Source organism: Macaca fascicularis, chromosome 10 (genome assembly GCF_037993035.2).
Source record: "Macaca fascicularis isolate 582-1 chromosome 10, T2T-MFA8v1.1".
NCBI lineage: Eukaryota > Metazoa > Chordata > Mammalia > Primates > Cercopithecidae > Macaca > Macaca fascicularis.
The window spans coordinates 29,317,658-29,341,337 of NC_088384.1; the positions used below are offsets into that span (position 1 = coordinate 29,317,658).

The window sequence follows — 23,680 nt, forward strand, 5'->3', positions numbered from 1 at the left end:
CCTGGGTCCTCCTCATCTCAGCTCAGATCTCACCTCCTCTGGGAAGCCCCCAAGTCCTTGAGCAGGTGCCCAGGAGGCACCACCAGTGCTGAGGCTACAAGCCCTGCTGGCACCCGGCAGGGCACACAAGACCAGGTCAAGCTCTGGAGACAAGCTTATCCCTCCACATCAGGGACTGCCCACCTTGCAGAGAGCTGGGTCAGCCTGAGGGGACCTCAGGGGATGGCCGGGCACCCCCCACCCACCCGAAGAGAGCTCCACCTTCACAAGGGTGTCACTGGGTCCACTCCGGATGCACGCACAGCCTCAGATGGGCTGAAGAGAGGGTGTGGCCAGGACATGGGATGACCATCCTGGGTGGCTGGCCTAGCGTCACCAGACATGTGGCTCCATTAAGCATCTCGACTCCACAGGAGCCCGTGTGGTATGTCCTCTGACCTCCCTTCTACCTCTGAAAGGGGCAGCCCTCTGAGATTCTGACCGTGATCTGTCAGCCCGCCTGACAAGGTCCCTGGTGCCTGGCCATCACAGGCCAAAAGTGAACATTCAGTCTCCAGGAGGGCACCAAGCCCCAGGCAGACACCAGGCCCCAGGACAAGACCAAGATACAAATGGACATCAGGCCTCAGGTGGATACCAGGCTCCAGGTCTACATCAGCTCCCAGGTGAATACCCAGTCTGAAAGCAGACAGCAGCCACCAGGTGGACACAAAGTCTCAAGTAGACACCCAGTCCCCAGGTGGACACCAGAGACCAGGCAGCCTGATGAGGCTCCAGGCGGACACCAGACTGCTGGTGGTAACAGGCTCCCAGCTGATACCCAGGCCCCAGGGAAACACCCAGGTCACAGGGAGACAGCAGGAAGCTAATACACTACCCAGGTAGATATGTAGGCCCCTGGTGAACATCAGACCTCAGCTGGACACCCAGGCCCCAGGGAAACTCCCAGCCCCAGACGTCAGGTCATCAGGTCCCATATGGACAAGTACACCCCAGGAAGTCATCAGGCCCTGGTGGACACTGAGACCCCAGACGAATATCCAGTCCCAGGTTGACACACAGGCCTCAGGTGGACACCAGGCCCTAGGAGCACTCCAGGCCCCAGCTGAAGATCAGTGCCCTAGGTGAATGCCCAGGCCCTAGCTAACTACCAGTCCCCAGGATTCCATCAGGCTCCAGGTTTTCATCAAGCCCCAGGTGGATACTAAACCGTAGGTGGACAGCTCCCAGGTCAAAACCGGGCCCCTGATGAACACCCTGAGCCCAGGTAAACATGAGGCTTCAGGCCAACATATGACTCTAACTGGACACCAGGTGCCACATGGATAGCTAAAGCCCCAGTGAACATCAAGCCCCAGGTGCACATCTAGGTCCCAAGTAAACACCTAGGCTTCAGAAGTCCAGACATCAGGCCCCAAGTGGAAATCTGGGTCCCAGGAAGTCCTTAAGCGCCAGGAAACACGCAGGCCTCAGTTGGGTATCCGGTCCCAAGTTGATACCCAAGCCTTCCATGGCTCATGTGGACACAAGGTGCCAAGAAAAATATCAGGCCCCAGCTGAGATCAACTCCTGGGTGGTTCGCTCACGACCTACCTAAATACCAAGCCCCAGGTTTACAGAGGGCCCCGGGTCACATTAGGCTTCAGGTAGACACTGGACTCCAAGTAGACTCAGACTCAACTAAAACTCAACCCAGACACCAGTCCCCAGGTGGAGAATCTAGGCCCCGGCTGGACATCAGTTTCCAAGGAAACACCAAGCCCCATTTGGGCATCTAATCCAGAGGTGGACATCCGGCACTATGTTGACACATAGGCCACACATAGATACTTACTCCACAGGCGGACATGAAGCTCCAGGTACATAACCAGTCTCTAGGTGACTATCAGGCCCTAGGTGAACACCAGGTCCTAGATGAACATCGAGACCCAAGTGGATAGCCAGGCCCCTGGGAAACATCAGGCTCCAGGTGGACACCAGGACCCATGTGGGCAACCAGATCCAGAGGTACATCAGGTTACACATGGACACCCAACCTCCAAGTGGATCCTGAGCCCCCAGTTGGAAACACCAGTCCCCTACAACCGAAAGGTAACGTATACTCTGGCCAAATGCAACACAGTAATCTCCCCATAAAACATGAAGGACGGAGAGTTCTTGGATGATGAAGGGCAGGGCCAGGAAAACTCCCCACCCATTCTCCCCAGGGCAAGGGCCGGTGTATGAGGACACACCCCTTTCAGGTGGACAGAAGGCCCAGTGGACACCAAGGAGCCAGGAAAACATCAGGCCACAAACAGACACTGGACATCAGACACCACGTTGACAGCAGGTCCCAGGTGGACACAAGATCCCAAGGGGACTCCAGTCTCTGCATAGACATCAGGCCCCAAGTGGACAAATTAGGTCACAGTTTGGCATATAGGCAGGTCCGAGGTAGACACCAGGCCCCCAGCTGAATATCAGGCCCCAGGTGGACACGAGGCCCCACGTACACACCAGGTCCCAGGCCAAAACCAGGTCCCAGCTGGGACATCAGGCGTCTTGGTGTATGTCAGCTCCCAGATTGACACATAGGCCCCAGTGGAACACCAGGCCCCACTTGAACTCCAGGCTCCTAGTGGATGTCCAGGCCCCAGGTAAATATCAGGCCCAAGGTGAACAGGAGGCCCCAGATGGACATCAGGCCCCAAGTAAGCGCTCAGTCCCCATGCCGACATCAGGCCCCAAGTAGACACCGGCCCCCAGATGGACATCAAGCCGCTGGTGGACACAGTCTCAAGCTGTACATCAAGCACCGGGATCACATCCAGGCCACAGCTGGATGCAAAACCATAGGTGGACAGTTGTGCCACAGAGGATACCAAGGACTCGGGTGATCATCCAGCATCAAGGGGAATATGAGGCCCTATGTAGGCAGCAGGCACAGGATGGATATCAGACTCAGGTAAACACTGAGGCCCCAGGAGGACAATAGGCCTGAGGTGGATACCCAGTCCCCACCTGATTATCTATCCTCATGGGATGGCATGCTCCACATGGACACCAGGCATCAAATAAACACCTAGGCCCCTGGTGAGTGTCAGGCCCCACAGGGACACTCAGAGACACTCAGACCAGAGCTGAACATGTGGTCCTAGGTGGACACCTGGGACCCAGGTGGATACCTACACCTCAGGGTGACATCAGGACCCAGAATGCCAGGCTTCAAGTGACCAGCAGGTCCCAGGTGGCTTATGAGGCTCCACGTGGATATCAGAAACCAGACTGACACCCACGGTGGCATAAGGCCCCAGAGAAACAACAGGTCCAAGGTGGACATAGGCCCCAGGTGCACACCAGGTCCCAGGAGGGTATCTAGGACCAAGGTAAACAACAGCAACCAAGTAGATACCCACTCCCCGGGTAGAAACCCGGCCCCAGGCAGAAACCAGGCCCCAGCAGGACACCAGGAAGTTCTGCTGAATATAGAATCAACATATGATCCAGCAGTTCTACTTCTGGGAATCTACCCCTGAAAGCAGAGTCTCAGAATATTTGTACCTTCATGTTAATAGCAACAGTGTTCACAATGTTAATAGCAATAATACCATGGTCGGAAAGTGGACACAACTATATAACCACCAATGGATGAATGCATAAACAAAACATGGAGGCCGGGTACGGGGGCTCACGCCTGTAATCCTAGCACTTTGGGAGGCCAAGGCGGGCGGATCAAGAGGTCAGGAGATCGAGACCATCCTGGCTAACACGGTGAAACCCCATCTCTACTAAAAATACAAAAAATTAGCCGGGCATGGTGGTGAGAACCTGTAGTCCCAGCTACTTGGGAGGCTGAGGTGGATAAAGGCGTGAATCTGGGAGGTGGAGCTTTCAGTGAGCTGAGATTGTGCCACTGCACCCCAGCCTGGGCAACAGAGACTTCATGTCAAAGAGAAAGAAAAAAAAAAAAAACATAGCATAGATACACAATGGCATGTTACTCAGCTATAAAGGACAAAAATTGTGACACATCCAACAACATGAAATACATTATGCTACGTTAAACCAGTCACAAAAAGACACATACTCTACAATTCCACTTACATGGGGTACCTAAAGTTAGAGACAGAAAGAAGGGTGATTGGCAGGAGGGGAGGGTGGGAAGGGAATGAACAGTTGTATAACGAGCTCAGAGTCTGTTTTGCAAAATGAAAAGAGTTCTGGAGACTGAGTGCACAGTGCCATTAATAGGCTTAACAACGCTGAATGGTGTGCTTAAAGATTAGGATGATAAATTTCATTTTATGAGTATTTTAACACAACTATTAATAATTTTTAAAATAATTTCAAAAATATCCCCAATGATTCTTATAAAAATTCCTTTAAGAACTCTTACATAAATAAAGTTCTTTCCTCTAAATTTGCTCTATTGTATCAAATTATGTTTGGAATGATAAGTTATAAGGCAATATTTTGACTAGTAAATATATATTGTAAAATACTTTTCATACCACTTTATAATTGTTGGTCTACTTAATTAAGGTGCTTTTTATAACTCTTCCCACATATGATTATTTGTAAATTTGTTTTATAAACAAAAACAATTCTAACGTATTGTTTATTGCTTAAATAAAGCACTGAAAAGCTGGTAAATACTTCAATAATTTACCGTTAATTCAAAACATTATTTCTTCTCAGAATACATTTTCTGTAAAGACATATTAGGTTATTTTACTTCTCACATGATTGCATGTCTAGTTCTTTCAACAGGGCAAGAAGTGTCACTTTTGTGCAACAGGCTCCAAATTATCAGTTCATCCCATAGGAATTTTTATAAAAGGATAAGGTTAATGAATGCTAGAAAATGCATCTAGCACTTAGATTCATCAGTCATACACTGCAAGAACAAACAGCTTTCATCTCGTTTTTGGTTCTCTGCTTTGAAACGTATGCATATAGGTTAATCGTTATGGAAAGCATGGATTAATCTATGTAACACCGTTTTCTTTAATTTCAGAAATTATATTAAAATATTAATCTTGTAAAAATATTCATTCACTCAAACATTTATTTGTTTCTCCTCTGAACAGCACCTGTGTTAGATGACCTGATGCTATTCGGAGGAGAAAAAATAAATGTTTGAGTATATATGCATACATTTTTAAACATGGCAAATGTGAGATACGATATTTCTCATAGATTAAAACAAAAACTCAAAATCAGTAATATTTTTCAATATTTAAAATTATAATGCATTTTGCTGGATTATCACACTCTACTGTTATGAAATCAACATTTTTGTACTCACAATATCAATACATCTCAGAATACAAAAGAAGGTATCATCACAATTTCCAACCTACTCAAAACCTAATGGCCTGGCCATGGGCTGATACAGTAAGCCTTCTGTGACTCAGATTTCTCTGACGTAAAATAAACAAGTTGGACTGGACAATGGCACTGGTCATTTATTCCACATTTTACAAAGCAGTTTTTAGAATAGAAAGCATAAGTCCTCGGGGATTCTGAAACAGGTTATATTTGACAAGTGATTCAAACTTCTGTGGGACTTGCTTCATAAACTCCACAAAGGGAGTAAGGAGATAATGACATAATAAACATATATTGAATGCATTTTTAGTAAGTTCTCTCACTTAGTCCTCATAGAAACCTTAAAACAGTACTATTGTCAGCCCAATATTGAATCCAAGATTTGAATACAGTATCCAATTTGCTAACTTATCAAAAGTCATAATCATCAATTAACCTTTCTTGCACCAAAGTAATTTTTTTTTGACATTTTCATATATGAATTTCTTTCTTCCCAACTATAATTTTGGATTTATGTACAAGTACACAGATACCACCTTATTTTTCATGTTTACCTTGAACGGTAGAAAACAAAATCATGTTTTATAAATGTGGTATAAAATTCCACATCTTCTCATGGTGTCACATCAATAACCACTACACTAAACCAACTGTAACAAGGTAGTGCAAGCTTTAAACATCCAATTAAGAATAAAAATCTGAGCCAACACCTTGATGACATGGGAATGTGCTGATATCATGTTAAACTGATGTGGCAGCAATCCAAGGGACTAAGCATATGATTATTGAAATTAAAAATTAAAAAGGACAAAAGGTGTGGATTTTCTGGGCTACATCACAGAATATTTGTCTGGTGAAACCATAATACAGATTTGAGTGAAGGAGATTTTTCAACAGATAACAAATAATTCTTTATAGTAATTTGAGAAAGTATGAGAACACATGAGAAAAGCTTGGTAATTTAAGATTTACTTTTCTAAAACCATGTGGACAAAGATTAAATGTTACGCTTGCATTTTGAGCATTATAAATATAAAACATACAATGTTAAATACTGATCTCCTTGCCTGACCTGGGTTTAGATATTGAGTATTTCCCATTTTATAGAAAGAAACTTTCAAAGTTTTGTCAATACTTAAGTATATACTATTATTCCTCACCAAAATCTTCATGAAATTTAAAAGGCTGCTATTAACAGTAGTTTTTTTTCTTCCTCAAATATGCTAAAACATGTGAGCTTGGATTAACCTTCAGATTTTCAAGGCATGAACGATACACAAACAAAGTACCCAAGAATATGTTTTAACACATTTAGGATAAGTTTGTTTCCAGCTGTGACAGGAATACCTTTGAGTTTCAGGCACTGAAGAAAAATACCCTAAGCAAACATAGAGTGTACTGTGTCAAGTTGCTTCTTAGTACAAATAATACATTGTGTCAATCAATTTTTAAGCCAAATTCTTAAAATCATTCAAAAAACACTTGCATTTTATAATTGTCAAACAATGCATTTATGTAATAGAAGATGCAACAAAATTTAGAAATAAAAAATCTCACACTAATTCCAAGTATCCAAATAAGAAAGAAGAAATTTGCAAATTAAGGAATTATTAATGTTGCTCAGAAACATGCCTTACTTTTACTCTGGAATTCACTTTAACTGCTTGACATATAATTTAATACTTAAAAATCATATAAGTAGTTTAATAGTATTTATAGAATGTTACTTTTCTGGGTAGACATGTTTCAAACAACAGTTTTCAATTAATGCTGAGCATCCATTTAATAATTTCAATCATAATTTGATTCTGTGATTAATGGATTAATAATTTATTCAGTAACTTAGATGCCATACAAAACACTGAAAGGAATAATCTGACAGTTGCTCGTTGTACAATCCTGCCCATTAGTAATACTAAGCCAAGAATCTGATCGCTATTCCACTCTGTTGAATTACATGTTTCCATGTGTGGGATTCTGATCAACAACAAAAAAATCGATACACAACGTCACACTTTTTCCTTTTCCTTTTTTTTTTTTTTTTAACAAACAGCTCAATGATTTGGCAGGTTGGTTAGTACAATACAGAGAACATAGGGAGAAAGTATAAAATGGCACTGAACACCAATGCCAATACTTATCTCATTATGGTTATAACAAAGATTATTACTAATATTTGTGTTGTTTTTTTTTAGAACATAAATCAATGCCATTAACTTGAAATTGAGGTATATACAGAATACACACACAACCTTAACCAAGATACTTTTCGTAAGTAACACTACATTTTAAAATATTGAAAACTGACTATCTGTGCTGATTTGTATTTTGACTTAATGGAATAAGAAGAAAACAACATTCAACTAGGGAGGGTTATTCTGATAAAAAAGCTCTTAAAATTCAAAATGTCTTCCTCGCCCTTTGTACTTACCACAGGCTACACAATACCCTGAGAGGATTCATTATGAGAAAAATAACACGGCTTTAATAACTTACTTTGGAAAAAACTAACGAGAAGGCAAATTGGAAGGTGAGACTTCATCTTTGCTTTTTTTTTGACTTTGAAAAAATCTGATTTAACTTTCTGAATCAAAAAGAAGTATTTCATGTTAAATTTAGACTGTTTAGCTTTCCACTATCTCAAGATACTTTCCAGATACTAACAGTACTCAGAACTGTGTAAAAAGTGAACAACCGGTACCATGTTTTAACAAAAAAAGTTTAAATGTAAGACTAACTCTTGGGGACATTACTAAACGTATTTCTAAGAAACCTTCCTCAAAGGTCAAAGTATTGGTAATTCTAATTTAAAAATGTGTAATTTGTAATTACTGGAAATTTAAGTAACAATAGTTTCAAGAGCTAAGAATCAGATTGCTTTCTAACAACAGAACTTTTTTTTCCCTGAGGGATTCATACTTGACAACTCCAGTTAAACCTAATACTCCACCCAAATCCCAAATTCAAATGCATTATTTCACCTTGAAATAGTAATATTATAAAATGGAATGTCTAAATTACAATCTATATATACATAATACACCATTTTAACTGTCATATTTATCAGAATTATTAAATAAAAAACATATTCTACATTCAAGGGACAAATGATAAATGGTCTTTCATTGTTTTAGGAGTTCATTCCATTCTTTGTTGTTTTCTACTCCCACACATTTTAAAATTATGATCAAATGACCAAAGGCCAAGTCAATCCCATATCCCTGAACCCAACTGCCAGTAGGTACTGGCCCTACATATGCGTCCTTTAACAAGCCCCGTTCTCAAAATGCCGGGGGTATTTATATAAGAACTTATTCCAAAGTGACTCTAAAATCCACATTCCCAAGATCTAGTATGGGCTATTCATGTGTTCCAAGGCATCTCCAACATGTAGGCAAACTTATCTGTTCAAATTGAGGTAAAACAGACAAAAAACACAATATTAACAGAAGCTACACAATTAAAACTAACCTTTTGCTGCTTATTTAAGCTAATTATGTATTCTTACAAAACAGAAACCCTCAGGTCAATAATGTCTTTGATTTTAGTCACCCCCAAATTAAGCCTCCTCTTTCAAAGCCATTATTAGTTAACAAAAGTTTTAAAATGAAGAAAAATATTTTTTCCAGAACCTGTAATTTTGTAATTAGTATGATGCAATTTCTTTTTATTTTTGAAACTTAGAAATAACTCATATATGAGTACTATTTCATATTTTTTTCAGATACCAAGGAATACCTACAGGATTCATAAATAGGATTTTCTGACACTGGCAGGGAAGTCTGCTAACATTTACAAAATACCAAAGACTCTTCTTTCAAACTTCAAAGATGGCTGAGAATTAACAGTTATGATTAGTTTTTGAGTACAAATAAAAAATTTAAATCTTGATTTTTTTTTTTTTTTGGCCAACATTCTAAACAGTGAAATTTTACTCTACTTCCAGTTTTCAAACCAAAACTAACAAAAAACTAACGAAAATTACCCAACTAGCAGTAAGTCCCGTATTCCAACGTTATTTTTAAACCAATTATAACCTACTGCCAGTAATTATTTCTAAGTACCTGCTTCTTTTATTAAGCACTGGTCAGTTACATAAAAGAATAATTTGCAAGAATGACACTTGGCAATGGGTCACCTTAATGCTTCTGGAATAAACAGAAGCATTAACAAAACACCAGATCATAAGCACTTTTAAATCTGTAATCTGAATTACCAAAAGGATTTTTAAATGTTACTTTTCCACTGATAGATGGTAGGAAGTCTAGTCCCAGCTAACACAGTTGATTTTAAAAAACACACAAATCCCTAAGCCACATAGTAATGGAATACTACACTTGTGCTTTTTATATCATATGGAAACAGCTCCAGGCAGAGTACAAGAAGAAACCTGCCAAATCAAAGTACAGTAAATAAAGTTCCTCTATGTACTACAGAGAGAAAACCTTAAAAATAAAAATCAGAAGACCACCTTCTGTTGCCCCCCCACCCCAACAAAAAACACCCAAAACATTTTCGTTTTGAACCTAACATTTCCCTAAGATGTTCACAGGAGAAGCTTTAAGGTACTTAAAGCCACAGCAGTACAGTTGAAAGCGCCACACTACAGAGGAAATGCCCTAAAGGGTTCAGCAGCTGCCCACCCATCCCGAACCACCCCCCATCTCAGTAATATGTAAAAGCTCCTGTTTTTTTTTTTTTTAATGCTAATAAAGGCATACTACCTAGTGTGCTAAAGATTACAACTAGCAGCATTAGAGTAGTAAAGTGAAAATAGGAAGCCTACAGGAATGATCTAAATGACCACTTTGAAGAAACAAAGCAGCAGACAGGACCCTTAGCCCTCTTGTCTATGTAGGGAAGCAGTTGAATTAAACTCAGATTTACCCACATTAACAAAAATTTAACAAAGCTTCCCCAAGACACCAGAATAAAACTTGACCTTTCCAGTCTAAAAGGCAGAGAGAGGCCTCTACCATGTCCTGGAGTTGAATGAGTTCAAAGATTGGCAATAAAGGAAAAAAGAAAGCATTACGGGTGTGATGCCAACAAGCTTTGGAGTTTTTCGAACAGTCACACCAAGTTTCTCCAGCACACGGGCACCCTTTTCCTGGTACTCTTGTCGGGTCATCCAAAAGTTGTCTTTGTCTTTCACGGTATCTGCTAGAACTGCACCACCCAGGAATACCATGTGCTTTCTGCAGGTGGGTCTCCAATGCAGATCTCAAATTTAGAAAGTTTTTCCACATCACTCTTTAAAACTCATTCTAAGTAAAGCTGTTTAAGTTCTCGTCCCAAAGGTGAAGGCACGATACATAGTAGACCCTCCAGAAAGCACAATGTATTTGTAGGATTCCGATCTTGTATCAGCGTCAGCTGCCCGAATTGTGTTAAAAAGCAATTCAGCAACACCAGCTCCTTCAACATTGATCAAATAAGGCTGAAATAAAATTTCTGGTGCTTCAAATCTCTCTCCCCCAATTTTGAAGATATGTCCATCTGGGAGTGTATCTGATTCAACCAATACTTTGGTTTCTAAGGCCAGTTTCTGCTCTTGCTCAATATTATATCCCACGTAACACAGTTTTTCTTTAATCATGCAAACCGTTTCCAAATCAGCAGGGTGGTTTAAGGCATATCTTCGCAATAGAAGCAACTTGTTATCTAGTTATATCCCTCCCAGCAATATCCAGTCTCCTGATAAGATGAGGGAGAGAAAAACCTTCATATATTGGGCAAATGTGAGTCACACCATCTCCAGAGTCTACCGCTACATCAGTCAATAAACCTTGAGCGTACAAAGTCAGAACTATCTGGATGGCTGCATATACACCAGAAAATTGCTAAGTTTCAAACATTACCTCTACAGTCCTCTCTCTGTTTTGGTTGGGTCCATAGGACGTTCTGTGAGCAAGATTTTACAATTTCTGGTATCTATATTAAGTTTCTCTGGTCCAAACGTGTAGTCCCACAGGTGTTTCATGTCATCCCAATTTCGTACTATGCCATTTCCCACAGGGTAGTTAACTTCTAACATTGATCGTAATTCGCTTGCCTCATCACCAACCATAAGATCCTTGTTCAATGTTTCCCACTTTGGTGGTTGATCTGGTAACAGGTCTTCCAACCAAAGCTGGGAAGATGTGTTCTGGAAAGTTAGAGCCTGCACATCCACACTTCACAAACCCGGTGCTGTTGTCGCACACCACCCCCTTCCCGTCCTGGCTGTCTATCCTCCGCCAGGGGGAGAGCCGCTGCCACCCGGCCGTTTTCTCTTCTTCCTCCTCCCTCTCCATCTTTGCTTTCAAATAAGTGGTCTTAATTCGTCCTCCTATGGAAAAAGTTTAAATCAGTTTATTATAAATATATCTAAACCATTAATTTTTGCAGCTTTCAGGTAAAGTCCAGCACTTCATTTATACAAAGTCTACGAGGTCATAGAGATCTAATCTTAAGTCGAGACATCCATTCAAGTCTTCGGCACAATCCCTCGCCAGTTAGAGCACATCATGCCTGGATATGCCACTGGTGTTCCTTAATAGAACGTAGCTTCAAAAACTGGGCGATTTCTGCTACAGTCATGCATTCTTTAACATCTTGTTTATTAGCAAATCTCAGCAATCCAGCTTTTCTTAGGTCTTCATGCGCTAACATTTTAGAGTTCTTCTCTAGTTACAGAAATCCTCTATCTGTACTGTCCACAACAACTATTACAAACTCTGTGTTAGTAGAGTACGTGTTTCAGGAACAACGAAAAGATTCTTGGCCACCAATATCCCACATTAGGAAACGTGTATTATTCATCACTAACTCTTCTACGTGACTTTCTCTTGTAGATGTATGTACAACTTCATTCATAGAAAACTGGTAGAGAATGGTAGTTTTCCCTGCATTATCCAGCCCAACAATGAAAACTTTGTGCTCCTGGTGATTGAACAGTCTCCATGTTCTAGTGAAGAAAATTCTCATTCTCGGGCACGGACCCCCGGCTGCAGACACCCGGGCCTCCTGGCCTCCCCTGGCTCAGGCTGACTGGGGAAGAGAGAGAGGCACTGAAGCCTCCATCTCTGCTGCTGCTCAGGCGCTGGCCCACTTCCAGGGAACCGGAGGGAGGCCGAAGCCCAGGTCGCCCTGCCGCGTGAGAAGTCCCGCCGCGGCGGGACAGCGGCGGGACTTCTCACGCGGCACTCGCCTGGCTAGCGGACATCGCAGCCAGGTTGTCCGCGAGGAGCATCGCGGGCCAGCGCCCTCCCCCAGCTCCTCTCGGGCAGCTGCACCAAAGTAATTCTTTTCCAACACACAAGGTCCTTTGCTTACCTAATAGGACCAAATGAAATGAAAGCATGTTAAAACTAATCCATTATTCAAACATTACAAATGGAATTCACACATACAAAGTTGAATCCATGCCACTCTATACATAACGATGCAATTTTCAACATAGTTTTCTGATAAAATGTCAAGCGTCCTACATAATTAAAAAACTATCAAGATTTCTCTTTTCATCAATGAATTTGGCCTATTAAAATAACACAATAAACATAACAGACCATGTGATAGTTTTCCAACATCTTTCTATCTATAAAGTTTGTATAAGATTAAATCTCACAAGAAGAAAAGTAAATATAAATAAAATAGAAGAGATGATTTAAAAATCAAAACACAGATCATATAAGGGCTTGTGTGAAACTTACGAATGCTTCAACGAAGAATTATAGTTTGAGAATTTTGAACTGTTCACATGGTATGCTTTGGAAACAGCATATACTGTTAGAAATGTGACAATGAATAAAATGATCGGGTAATATAAATGAAAAATGGCCTCGAACCGGCGGTAGTAAGTAACCAATGTGGAAAACTGGATGGAGAATTAACTCCATCCAGGGGCAGGGGGCGCAGGGGAGAGACAGAAAAATGACAGACATAAATCAAACAGAATAGAGAACTCAGAAATAAATTCAAGCATTTACAGTCAACTCATTTTTAACCTAGGCATCAAGAACACACCTTCCAGAAGGGCAATCTCTTCAATAAACTATGCTAGGAAATACCCAACACCCACATGTAGAATAAATCTAGACAACTATCATAAACAAAAATCAACTCAAAATAAAGATTTAAATGTAGGACCTGAAATTGACACTACCAGAGAAGAAAACATAGGATAAATGCTTAATGAAATTGGTTAGGACAAGGAGTTTTCAAATAGACATCAAAAGTACAAGCAACAAAAGCAAAAACAGACAAATATAATTACATTAAACTTAAAAGCTTCTGCAAAGCAGAGGAAGCAATCATTAGAATGAAGAAACAATCCAGATAATGGTAGAAAGTATTTGCAAACTATACATCAGACAAGCGGTTAATACACAAAATATAGAAAGACTTCTCAAACGCAAAAATACAAATAATCTAATTTAAAAATCAGAAAAAGATCTACCCAAAACCTTTGTCTCTGCCATCATTATTTCCCCAACTTGTTTTCCCAACTGCCTTCGGCCTCCTCCCTCTCGCCACCCTTTTTTCTTTCTCCCTCTACCCCCCAAAACTTTTTCCCCACCATTTTTCCCACACCATCCCTTTGCAAAGCCCTCTCTACTTCCCTGCTCACCACCCTTTTCCCCACCAGCGCTCTCATCCCCGTTTTGCTCCTCCATCTACCCAAAACCATTTCCTCCCATTTTTCCCAAAGCCTTCTTCCCACTCCTGCGGCTCACCACCCTCTTTTCCCCATCCACCCAAAAACTTATTTTCCCCCCATCTTTTCCCCACCCTCTGTCTGCAACGCCTTCTCCTGCTCGCCATCCTTTTTTCCATTTGGCACGCACCACCCTCTTCACCCCCCCACATACCCCAAAACTATTTTTTCCCCTCCTACCACTTCAGCTGCTGCTGCTGTCTCCGTGGCCGCCACCAACCGAGGCGAGGAGAGGTGGGATGTCACAGGCCCCAGCCTCCAATGCAGGGCACTTAGCTCTCCCATCTCGTCCTCTAGCCGGACAGGAACAGCTCCCGCCGCTGGTGGCCCTCCTACCACTCCCCGGTGCTGCCTCCAGCCTCCAGCGTGCAGTCAAGTGGCTTCCTAACCCAGCACGCACCGACCGAGCAGACACACACGCAGAAAATCCTGTTGTGACCTGATTGCCCACTGCAGCATGCTTTATATACTGAGGTTAGGCAATTGGGGGCGGGGGGGGGAGGTTCCTGGACTACATGTTCTGATTGGATGAGAGAAAAAAACCTCTAGGCCTATTCTGATTAGACTTTATTTTCATGCTCTGATTGGTTGTTCCAATACTGGCTCTCCTCCAATCAGAACATCATAATAAAGTCCAATCAGAGTAGGCCTACGGGTTTTCTCTCATCCAATCAGAACATGTAGTCCAGGAACCTCATTGCGCAACCTCAGTATATAAAGCATGTTGAGGCCAGCAGTCAGGCCATTCTAGGGTTGTCTGCGTATACATACGGAGGTGTTATGTGCTACCTTAGGAAGCTACCTACTACACGCTGGAGGCTGGAGCCCATGGTACTGTGGCTTTCCTCTGGCTTCGCCTCGCTGTGGTAGGTGGTGGCGATCGAGACCCCAGGGCCGCGGAAACAGTAGGAGGGCCACCGGCAGCGGGAGCTGCTCCTGTCCGGCTAGAGGACAAGGAGATGGGAGAGCTACATGCCTCCTGTTGGAGGCTGGGGCCTGTAACAGCGCACCTCGCCTTGCTGTGGTTGGTGGCGGCCACGGAGAGGGCAGCTCAGCTGAAGTGGTAGGAGGGGAGAAAATAGTTTTGGGGTAGATGGAGGGGTAAAGAAAGTGGTGAGTGCTGAAGGGAAAAAAGGATGGCAAGGAGGAGAAGGCGTTGCAGACAGACTGTGGGGAAAAGATGGTGGGAAAATAAGTATTTGGGTAGATGGAGGGGGGAAAAGAGGGTGGTGAGCAGCAGGAGTGGGGAGAAGGCTTTGGGAAAAGATGGGGGAAAATGTTTTTGGGTGGATGAAGGAGCAAAAGAGGGTGATGAGTATGCGAGAGGGGAAAGAGGGTGGCCAGGGAGAGGGGAAGAGATGGTGGGGAAAAGGGTAGTGAGTGGGAGAGTAGAGAAGGGCTTTGTGAGAAGGTGGTGGGGGAAAAGTTTTAGGGTAGACGGAGAAAGAAGAGTGTTGACAGGGAGGGGGCCGAAGGGGCAGTCGGGAAAAGAAGGTGGGGAAGTAATGGTGGGGAAAAAGGGTTTTCGGTAGATCTTCTTCTGATTTTTAAATTAGATTATTTGTATGTTTGCTTTTGAGTAGTCTTGCTTTCTGTATTTTGTGTATTAACCGCTTGCCTGATGCATAGTTTGCTAATATTTTCTTCTACTCTCTGGATTGTTTCTTCTACTGAGTGCTGCTTCTGCTTTGCTTGTAAGTTTAATGTAATTATATTTGTCTATTTTTGCTTTTGTTGCTTGTACTTTTAATGTCTATTTGAAAATTCCTTGTCCTAACCATTTCATTAAGTATTTATCCTATGTTTTCTTCTCTAGTAGTGTCATAGTTTCAAGTCCTACATTTAAATCTTTATTTTGAGTTGATTTTTGTATACGATAAGATAACGGTCTAGATTTATTCTTCTACATGTGGGTGTTGGGTGTTTCCTAGCACAGTTTATTGAAGAGATTGTCCTTCCGGAAGGTGTGTTCTTGATGCCTAGGTTAAAAATGAGGTGACTGTAAATGCGTGAAATTATTTCTGAGTTCTCTATTCTGTTTGATTGGTTTATGTCTGTCTGTCATTTGTCTCTGTCTCTCTCCTGCCCCCTTTTTTTGGCAGTGCCATGCTGTTTTGATATTATACTATAGAGTTGCAGTTACTATGGATTTATAGTATATTTTGTAGTATATTTTAAAATCAGGTAGTGTGATGCCTCCAGCTTTTCTTTTTATTCAAGATTTTTGAATAAAAAGTTGTTTCTCTTAGTATTGTATAAATATAGATCCACTGCCACCTGTTTGCATACTTTTTTTTTTTTTTTTTTTTTTTTTTTGAGATAGATAGTCTAACTCTGTCGCCCAGGCTGCAGTGCAGTGGCGCGATCTTGGCTCACTGCAAGCACTGCCTCCCGGGTTCACGCCATTCTCCTGCTTCAGCCTCTTGAGTAGCTGGGACTACAGGTGCTCGCCACCACACCGGCTAATATTTTCTATTTTTAGTAGAGATGGGGTTTCACTGTGTTAGCCCAGATGATCTCGATCTCCTGACCTCGTGATCCGCCCACCTGGGCCTTCCAAAGTGCTTGGATTACAGGCGTGAGCCTCAGCACCCAGCCGCATTGCTTCTAATAAGAAATCTGCCTTTATCATTATGTTGTTCACCTGAGTCTAACACGTCTTTTCTCTCTGACTACTTTTAAGAGCATTTTATCATCACAGATTTTTTTTCCCCCAATTTGATTGCGGTGAGTGTTGTTTTCTTTATGTGTGTTTTTTTCTCTCTGTGTGTGTGTGTCTGGGATTTGTTCAGCTTCTTGGATAGTGTGTATATATTTTTAACCAAACTTGGAACACTTGGGTCACTATTTAAATTGTTTTTCTACCCTCTCACCACAATAATCTTATCTCCTTTTATGCCTCTAATTATACGATTCTGGCAATTTAATAATGTCCGAAAACTCACACATTTACTTTTCTCATCTTTTCTTTTTTTTTTTTGGTGATTTTTTGGGGGATAGCTTCCATTGCTACATCATTAAGTTCACTCATCTATTTGTTGATAGCATTTAATCTGTAATCAAGCTCATTCAGTCTATTTGTTAAAAGGGACATTTTAGGCATCATTTCTGAAAGTTTAACTTGGGTCTTATATCTTCTGTATCTCTACTTAACCTGGTAAATCCATCCTCTACCCTCATAATCAAGTAGAATATAGTTGTAAGAATTGCTGTTGTGCTCCTGCCTGCAAAGTTTATCATATGTCAAATTTAAAGGCCATTTTGGATTAATTTTTCTTTTTGTTTCTTATAGCATATTTTTTCTTTGCAGACAGTGTTGATTGGATGCAGACCATGTACGTTTGTCCTTGTTGGATTCAGAATATTTTTGCATTTCTTTCTCTATTTTTGTCTTTTATTTTTGGATCCAGTAAAAATATTTGAAAACTGTTTGAACTTTCCTCACCTTTTACACTGTCTTAGTAGAGAACTGGCAGTCTTATGTGACATTTTCCCCAGTACTGAAATTCTTGGATAGTGGATGCAAATCTGTTCTCCATTCCCTAAAATATTTGCCCCAGTTCTTGTCTGAGCCCTGAGCCTGAGGGCCTTCTCTGGGTAATTTCTCAAGATCAGAAGGGCCAGGTGGGTTTCAGAATTTTACTCAATAGAAGGAGTTTCAAAGGAAGCAACAGTTAGGCCCTGTGCACTTGAGAACCACAGGGGAACTTGGACTCATTAGGGTCCCCAGACCAAGGTTCACGGTGCCCATAGAATGAATGCAATTTTCTATAAATAACTAAATCACAATGACTATGTATGAACCCTTAATATATGCCAGATGCCTTGGTGATTGTTTTACAAACATTACCTCAAGAAAACTTTCATAACATGGAATAGGATGATGCCAAGCCCTATGCTCAAGGCCCAGTGTTTATTAGGAAATCAGTATTGGGAGGTTAAATGTTTTCCCAAGTCTCTCCCAAACAATACTGAGTGGAGTCCAGATTCCATCCAGGAGATGCACATCAGAGCCTAAACTTCCAGCCCCTCCCTGCCCTGCCTCCTGCACCCTGCTCTGTCTCCTCCTCCTCCCACATCCAAGGTCTTTGGGGTCCGTTTTGTTTTCATTTGCTAGCGCTTCCTTAATGAGATACCAAAGACCTGCTGGCCTAAAGAGTAGACACATCTTTTCTCACAGTTCTGAAGCTGGGGAGTCAAGATAAAGGTGTTGGTGGGTTTAGTTTCCCCTGAGGCCTCTCTCCTTGGCTTGCAGGTCACTACCTCCTTGCTGTGTCCTCACGTGATCTTCCCTCTGCACGCTTGTCTCTGTTGTCTCATTTCTGTGTGTGCAAATTCCTTTTCTTAGGAGGAAACCAGCCAGATTTGATAACAAGCCACTCTCATGACCTCAATTTCACTCCTCTCTTTAAAGATCCTATCCCCAAACTCAGTCACACACTGTGTGTTAGAGTTTCATTGTACAAATTTTGGGACACAATTTAGTCAATAATCCCCTACCCTATAGACTCCAAAAATTCGTGTCTTCCTCACTTGTAAAACACATTCACCCCATCCCAACAGCCCAAGTCCTTCACTAACTCAGCATCAGCTCTAAGACCCAACTCTCATTTGTATAAAATGTAAATCAAGTGTGAGTGATTCTCCAGGTGTGATTCATCCTGAGGATTTAAAGGATAACAGCTTTGGGGAGTTTCTCCTTCTTTCTGCTGCTATCATCTGGGTGTCTAGAAAATAAAATGCCTACTTTATTTGCTAAGATTGAAAGAAAAGCGTGAGTCAGCATCAGCAACATTTGTGAGTTCAATGCGGGGGAAGTCCCGTCTGTGCATTCTTGAAATAATTCAATAATCCCAATGCCCATGAAATTAAATTTAATAATCAATAGGTATGGAATATCTCTGTCAGTGTTTAGAAAAGAGCAATAGTTGATACAGAAAACAAAATATACCAAAAGTTGTTTTCAGAGTAGAATACATCCAAGTTAACGATGATGAATCATAAACAGAAATGGTTTAGTCCAAAGAAAATTAATCACTTGTATAGATATGAAACTACTAATTCCAATTTTAGCATTAAGCATCAATATATTTTTAAAAATTTTATTTTTTATTTATTTTTTTACTTTAAGTTTTAGGGTACACGTACACTATGTGCAGGTTTGTTACATGTGTATACATGTGCCATGTTGGTGTGCTGCACCCGTTAACTCGTCATTTACATTAGGTATTTCTCTTAATGTTATCCCTCCCCCAACCCCACAACAGGCCCCGGTGTGTGATGTTCCCCGCCCTGTGTCCAAGTGTCCTCATTGTTCAGTTACCACCTATGAGTAAGAACATGCAGTGTTTGGTTTTCTGTCCTTGTGATAGTTTGCTCAGAATGATTGTTTCCAGCTTCATCCATGTCCCTGCAAAGGATATGAACTCATCCTTTTTTAAGGCTGCATAGTATTCCATGGTGTATATGTGCCTCATTTTCTTTCTTTCTTTTTTTTTTTTGGAGACAGAGTCTTGCTCTGTTGCCCAGGCTGGAGTGTAGTGGCCGGATCTCAGCTTACTGCAAGCTCCGCCTCCTGGGTTTACGCCGTTCTCCTGCCTCAGCCTCCCGAGTAGCTGGGACTACAGGCACCCGCCACCACATCTGGCTAGTTTTTTTTGTATTTTTTTGGTAGAGACGGGGTTTCACCATGTTAGCCAGGATGGTCTCGATCTCCTGACCTCATGATCCACCTGTCTCGGCCCCCCAAAGTGCTGGGATTACAGGCTTGAGCCACCGCGCCTGGCCTGTGCCTCATTTTCTTAATCCGGTCTATCATTGATGGACATTTGGGTTGGTTCCAAGACTTTGCTATTGTGAATAGTGCTGCAATAAACATACAAGTGCATGTGTCTATATAGTAGCATGATTTATAATCCTTTGGGTATATACCCAGTAATGGGATGGCTGGGTCAAATGGTATTTCTAGTTCTAGATCCTTGAGGAATCGCCACACTGTCTTCCACAATGGTTGAAGTAGTTTACACTCCCACCAGCAGTATAAATGTGTTCCTATTTCTCCACATCCTGTCCACACCTGTTGTTTCCTGACTTTTTAATGATTGCCATTCTAACTGTTGTGAGATGGTGTCTCATTGTGGTTTTGATTTGCATTTCTCTAATGACCAGTGATGATGAGCATGTTTTCATATGTCTGTTAGCCGCATAAATGTCTTCTTTTGAGAAGAGTCTGTTCATATCCTTCGCCCACTTTTTGATGGGGTTGTTTAATTTTTTTCTTGTAAGTTTGTTTAAGTTCTTTGTAGATTCTGGATATTAGCCCTTTGTCAGATGAGTAGATTGCAAAAATTTTCTCCCATTCTGTAGGTTGCCTCTTCACTCTGATGGTAGTTTCTTTTGCTATGCAGAAGCTCTTTAGTTTAATTAGATCCCATTTGTCTATTTTGGCTTTTGTTGCTATTGCTTTTGGTGTTTTCGTCATGAAGTCCTTGCCTATGCCTATGTCCTGGATGGTATTGCCTAGGTTTTCTTCTAAGGTTTTCATGGTTTTCGGTCTAACAAGTCAGAAGACAGGTGATTTCTGCATCAATATTTTTATGTACAAATAGGAAACTTCTCAATGGTTACAAAAAAGTGCAATTGTCTTCTACTTAATGTTAGAATTCCTTTATGGGGTCACTTTGTTCTTGACAGTGGAAAGAAAAGAATGTTCCTTATATAGAGGTTTCCTTATACCTAAGAAAAGGAAAAAAAAGACTTTTACAGAAAATAATTTGAAGCATAAACACTTTTCCTGGAAACTTGCTTTGGGGTCTTTATATCTTAAAATCTCAAATTCTTTATTTCCTTGTCACATTCTGAATTTTACAGTCTTCATGCTTTATATAAATGTCCAATACATTTAAAACTTAAACTTCATTTACTTACCTGTTATAATCCCCAGAACTTTAATGATCTTGTATGTTTTGGTTTCAGATACAAGGCTCATCTTAGGACTTTTTTCTCTGAGCCTGTGCTGGATTATTCATGACTTGGTACAAGCTGCCTTGACCATTTGCCCCTCCTTCTTCCTCTGTTTTGCCTCCTGGGGGGAGTCTATTCCTCATATACTAAAGCTCTCCCAAAACTCAAAGCAAATGGATAGAAATAAAAGTAATGAGATTGTGACACAGGGCTGCCTTGGGCAGACCTAAGATCCAATCAGATAGATGATACACATATATTCATATATATATATATATGTGTATATATGTATATATATGTATATACGTGTGTATGTGTATATATATAAAGACCCAGGCCACTATGGGAGGTGAAATACAGGGTTGCCCTCAAAGAGACCTCCACCTAGAAAATATGCTGGTGGACTTTTCAAATTTCAAGTGACTCTGCAAACAAGGGACCACATTCTATAGGCCTTCCCTTGTCTGCCACAGAACTCAGAGTGGTTTTTATAGTTTTAAATGGTTACATCATGAATGGTGTTAAGTACCTGCATAATAGTCTCAGAGTTGAGTCTCGGGCACCAAAGAGTAAAATCCTTCTTATCTGGACATTTAAGAAAAAGTTTACCAAATCCTAAAAAATACACAGTGCTGAAACATTTGAGAAAATGCTCCACTTCAAGCAGAATAGGTGGAATCAAAAATAAAAGTGTAACAAGTAACATTTTAAAATCTGAAATATTGGCAAAAATTCAAACTTTCGACACTGTACTCTGACCAGGTATTTATGGCTGGCATTATAAATTGGTAGAACTGGCCGGGCGCGGTGGCTCACACCTGTAATCCCAGCACTTTGGGAGGCCGAGGCGGGCGGATCACAAGGTCAGGAGATCCAGACCATCTTGGCTAACACAGTGAAACCCCGTCTCTGCTAAAAAAAAAAAAAAAATACAAAAAATTAGCCGGGTGCGTTGGCAGGCACCTGTAGTCCCAGCTACTGGGGAGACTGAGACAGGAGAATGGCGTGAACCTGGGAGGCGGAGCTTGCAGTGAGCCAAGATCGCGCCACTGCACTCCAGCCTGGGTGATGAGCAAGACTCCATCTCAAAAATAAATAAATAAATAAATAAATAAATAAATAAATAAATAAATAAATTGGTAGAACCCCTCTGGAGAGGAATCTGAGAATAATGAGTAAAAATTACAAGTGCACATCCTTCTGACTCAGAAATTTGGCTTCTAGAAATTTAATTTATCCTACGTTCATATTCACGCATGAACCCAAAGAAGTCTGCATAAGGATGTTCACTGCAGTGTTTATTTGTGAGATGAAAATCATGGCGATAACCCTTAGAGTCGAGTTGGCTAAAATTCTACCGTGGAATACTCTGTAGCCTTAGAATGAATGGGGAGTGCTCTATGCCTAGGGTGTCTCAGGAAAGAAGAAATGGTGCATGCATGGGATGCTCTTTAACCTTACACTTCACTCTCTCCTTTTCCACTGAGTTCATCTACATCTGCCAAAGAGGTTAGGGACAGCGGGAGCCTCCCTCCGGCTGGGCCTGGCCACCTTCTCTGGCCTCTGGATGCATCCCAGCCTGACAGCTTGGCTGCAGCTTTATGACCAACACACAGCCAGAACCACTGAACTAAGTGGCTCAGCAATTCTAGGTGCACCAAAGTATCGAAATCACAAACGTGTTCTCTTAATATGCTGAATATTAGGAATGATTTTTATGGAGCAATAGACAATACCCTTTGGGTTTTAAAGTAAATTTAATGGTGTATGTTTCAGATATACAACATGTTATTGGATACAAATATATTAAAATGGTTACTTTGTTTGTAATATAATCTATATAATTAAAGTTCATGGGCCGGGCGGTGACTCACGCCTGTGATCCCAGCACTTTGGGAGGCCAAGATGGGTGGATCACAAGGTCAGGAGTTAGAGATCAGCCTGGTCAATATGGTGAAACCCTGTCTCTACTAAAAATACAAAAATTAACCAGGTGTGGTGGCAGGCACCTGTAGTCCCAGCTACTCGGGAGGCTGAGGCAGGAGGAGAATTGCTTAAACCCGGGAGGCGGAGGTTACAGTGAGCCGAGATTGCGCCACTGCATGCCAGCCTGGGTGACAGAGCAAGACTCCGTCTCAAAAAAAAAAAAAAAAAAAAGTTCATAAAAGCCAAACTGTATATGAGGTTGGTACACAGGTAATTGTGGTTTTTGCCATTGATAGTAATGACAAAAACTACATTAACTTTTGTGCCAATCTAATGTAATAATGGTTCTGCTTAACAGCTGGCTCAGAAAATATAAATTTTGAACCCAGCTCTTGTCCGAATATTTTCTAAATTCTTACCATTAGTAGATGAATAAAGGTTCAGCAACAGAAGTATTGACACCCATGGAGATTAGAAATGCTGGATGTCAATGAGAAAGCGGGGCTGACTCAGGTTGACTCTTCCCTGGGGAGCCATATTGGAACTTCCATCCTGTGTGGAGACCATCTGCTTGTGGGGAGTTTCTAGGACAGGGACTCAGTGATATGAGGAGCAGGGGATTCTGAATGAACACTGAGCCCATCGATAAAATTCTCCCCAGCTCAGCAACCTTAGGTATTGGGGCAAAGAGCAGGAGCAATAAAAAGAAAACAGCTTCCTTTTTGTTCCTAATCCCTTGGAAACATCTTCAGATCTTAGCGGTCACTGCCTCAGGTGCAG

General features: G+C 41.6%; 2 pseudogenes; both read right to left on the minus strand.

The window, feature by feature from the left end:
• Nucleotides 1–10,150: 10,150 nt before the first annotated feature.
• On the minus strand, nt 10,151–11,722 carry LOC135965476 (actin-related protein 2-like; annotated as a pseudogene).
• Nucleotides 11,611–12,282, minus strand: LOC102140860 (ADP-ribosylation factor-like protein 5A pseudogene; annotated as a pseudogene).
• Nucleotides 12,283–23,680: the final 11,398 nt, after the last annotated feature.